This window comes from Mytilus galloprovincialis, chromosome 4, assembly GCF_965363235.1.
Source record: "Mytilus galloprovincialis chromosome 4, xbMytGall1.hap1.1, whole genome shotgun sequence".
NCBI lineage: Eukaryota > Metazoa > Mollusca > Bivalvia > Mytilida > Mytilidae > Mytilus > Mytilus galloprovincialis.
In genome coordinates, this window is record NC_134841.1 from 73,906,462 (window position 1) to 73,909,934 (window position 3,473).

Genomic DNA, 3,473 nt, shown 5'->3' on the forward strand with positions numbered 1-3,473 from the left:
TTATTCTAAATAATAGGGATGTTCTGGTACTTAACAGAAAACCCTGGCCTTTTTTGGCACAACTTTTTTTTAACTTTTGGTCCTCGATGCTGTTCAACTTTGTACTTGTTTCGGCTTTCAAACTTTTGTATCTAGGCGTCACTAATAAGTCTTGTGTGGACAAAATGCACTTCTGGCATATAAAAATTTTAAACTTGTTGCTTTTTGTTAGTTATTTTTCGTGTGTTTCTTTGTCAATTGTGTTCTCCTATTTATTTATATTGTAGTCCTGTAAAGCTGTGTTGTCATTTTAATGTTATATTTCACATGGCCATAAAAGAGGGAGGTTTGGCATGCCACAAAACCAGGTTCAACCCACCATTTTTTCCCTTTAAAAATGTCCTGTACTAAGTCAGGAATATGGCCATTGTTATATCATAGTTCGTTTCTCAGTGGGTTACATTTTAACGTTGTGTTTCCGTTGTGTCGTTTGTTTTCTCTTATTTTTGAGTGTGAATTCACATTACTATAAGACGTGTCACAGTCCTTATCTATCCCAAATTCATGTATTTGGTTTTGATGTTATATTTGTTATTCTCATAGGATTTTGTCTAATGCTTAGTCCGTTTCTGTGTGTATGTGTTACATTTTAATGTTGTGTCGTTGTTCTTCTCTTATATTTAATGTCTTTCCCTCAGTTTTAGTTAATTACCCCGATTTTGTTTTTAGTCCAAGGATTTATGACTTTTTAAACAGCGGTATACTACTGTTGTCTTTCTTTATGTATATTTGACTAATGCCCAATCAAAATAAATTGTTCTTATCTAATTTTATCTTACCTTATAGGATCACTTGTCTCACCTGCAAACACTGAGAAATATCAAAAAAATCTTTAACGTTTGTTTGACAAAATCTCTGCAAGAGATCTAATTATATAAGTTCATACAAAAACGGTCTGTTATATTAATAATGAATAATTTTAAATCATGGAGATTGTGTCTATGGGCCACAGATGCTCCTGCTTGTATATATGCACATGTCAACTTCCACATACAGATGAAAGATTCATGTAGTTTAAACTGTTTTTTAATTATTAGCATTGTGTAAGATTTGGTCGAGGCAAACTAAAGTTGGAGAAAGGAAACGAAAAAATCATCATTTTTTATGTTTATAAAGGGTCATAACTCATGAACCATAAAAGTGATGCCACCAAATTTCTAACTTGAAATGTGTTTTATGGTACTAAACATTGATTTTAAATTTAAGTTTTATGAGACAAACCAAAATACGAAATTGATATGAAAAATTTAGAAATATTTATGTTTTCATAGGGGTATAACTCATGAACAGTAAAAGTAATGCCATCTAATTGGAACCTGATCTATCTTTTGTGGTAATATGTGTTGTGTATACGTTTAAGTGCCACAGCGATGGCATAAAAATTGATTAATAAAATGCTTCGCCAAGCGCAGCTGGATACAACTGCAGAGGTTCAACACTGAACATTTTGGGCAAAAATGGACACAATATTCACGCTTAAAACAGGTCTGAATTTGGATTGTAATTAAGTTTGACACATAAAAGGTTTCTGACACAGAATAACTGTAGTCAAAGAACTTAAAATTAGTTATATGACTTGAATCAATATTTAATTTTTTGCTTTTGTGCAATACACTATGCTGTGTCGAATTGCCTACCCCCCCCCCCCCCCAACCCCAAAAAAAAATAATAAAGTTGATCCCCCTTGATTTTTTATTTTGTGCAATACATTATGTTGTTTCATATTTACAGATTCTATAATCTGAAATGAGAAAAAATTACACTCCCTCCCCAGGAAATTCTTTCCCTCAAGATATGGTCATAATCTTAATTCAAATTTCCAATGGAGTTTGCAACCATAATTACCCATTTAAATACATCATAAGAGTCTAATAATAGAAAAGGACATACATTATCATGGCTAAAAATTTATATTCCTTACCTTATTCAACTTTTACAAATAAATTGACAGCTAATCATCTCCAGACATTACAACATTTCTTTATACATAATTTGAAAGCAGTGTAAGGGAGGTAATTAAAAGGTTGTTTGGATTACCTCACTTATACTTTTTGGATTCTTATTCCTAAATGATTAAGACCATAACCTCCAAAATCAATCCCAACATTTTGTGGTTATAAACCTTGTGTTTAAATTTCACAGATTTCTATTCACTTATACTAAAGTTATTGTCTGGAAACCGAATGTCTTCGGAAAAAGACAAAGTGATACCAATATATGACCATAAAATTGTTTGCGGTCATATAAAAACAGAATAAGGGAACAATCATTTTATATTTGGATTTAGAACTGGGCCATGGAGATTTTTTGCACATTAATTACTCATATGTTGCTATGCATGCTTTTCTTCCTTTGTGGCATCACAGAAATGAAGATGATTATAAAGTCTGATAAAATTTGATAAAGACAGCTTCTCTTCCTTCACTCTAATGTCATAAACAAATCATGGGTTGTTTTTTTTTCATTTTCTGTGTTTTGGGGTTTCTGTCTCATTAATGTGTACCTCACATCTTCTTAGCCTCATTTTTATGTTATTTTTTTTAAACATAAGTTCATTGTTGTCCTTGTACTATTTGCCTTGTACTAAATTCAGTGTAAAGCTCTTATAAACTTTTTGTGCAGATAATACAAAAGTAGACTTCTGCCAGGAAAACAATCAAACAAAATTCAATATTCCTTGGACAAAAATAAATATAAATATTGATATATTTTCAATTGGAAACTGTGTTTGACTCAGTTGGCATTTTGACTGTCTGTATTTACAAGGTTGGTGATGAGAGGACATGAGGAGATCCATACCATGATGAAATATCCAGTCTTAATCCATCTGCATTTCCAGGAATTTCTGTAAATCTTGATTTGTATATACAAAATTAATCTATGGTTGCGAGTCTTGTGACATTGGTAAACACATGTTGTCGGTTATTAATAAGCCTATGTAATTTTTATTTTCTAAATCTTGTTCAATAAAATTCTGCAAAATCTTGTGAGCTTTGCAATAAATTGTCATTTGAGGGTTTATTATATAAAATGTGGTCAGATTTCTTGAGAATTCAGTAGGATATTGACACAAACCTGCTGACAAATTTGACCATTGTTAGATTTGCTCTCATTGGTTTATTTTTTTGGTTTTTTGTTCTTTTTAATAGATATTTACTAAATAAAAGTAGACAATTCAGGTACAATAACTCCAAATTGGTTTGCCAAAATTTTCTGAGAATTCTTGGGAATCATAGCTGTCAGAACAACAGTTTACAATTCCACCAGTTATTCTATTTGCATCTTTCTCGCCAAATTATATGGTCAATAACCTTACATAAACTGTTGCATAATCATTTTTTTCAAATTCCAAAAAGTCTTCCAGAAAGACAGCCAGATCCTATCTCTTTAACCTCTTTACTGATTTCTAGGGGATAAATACCATATAACCTACA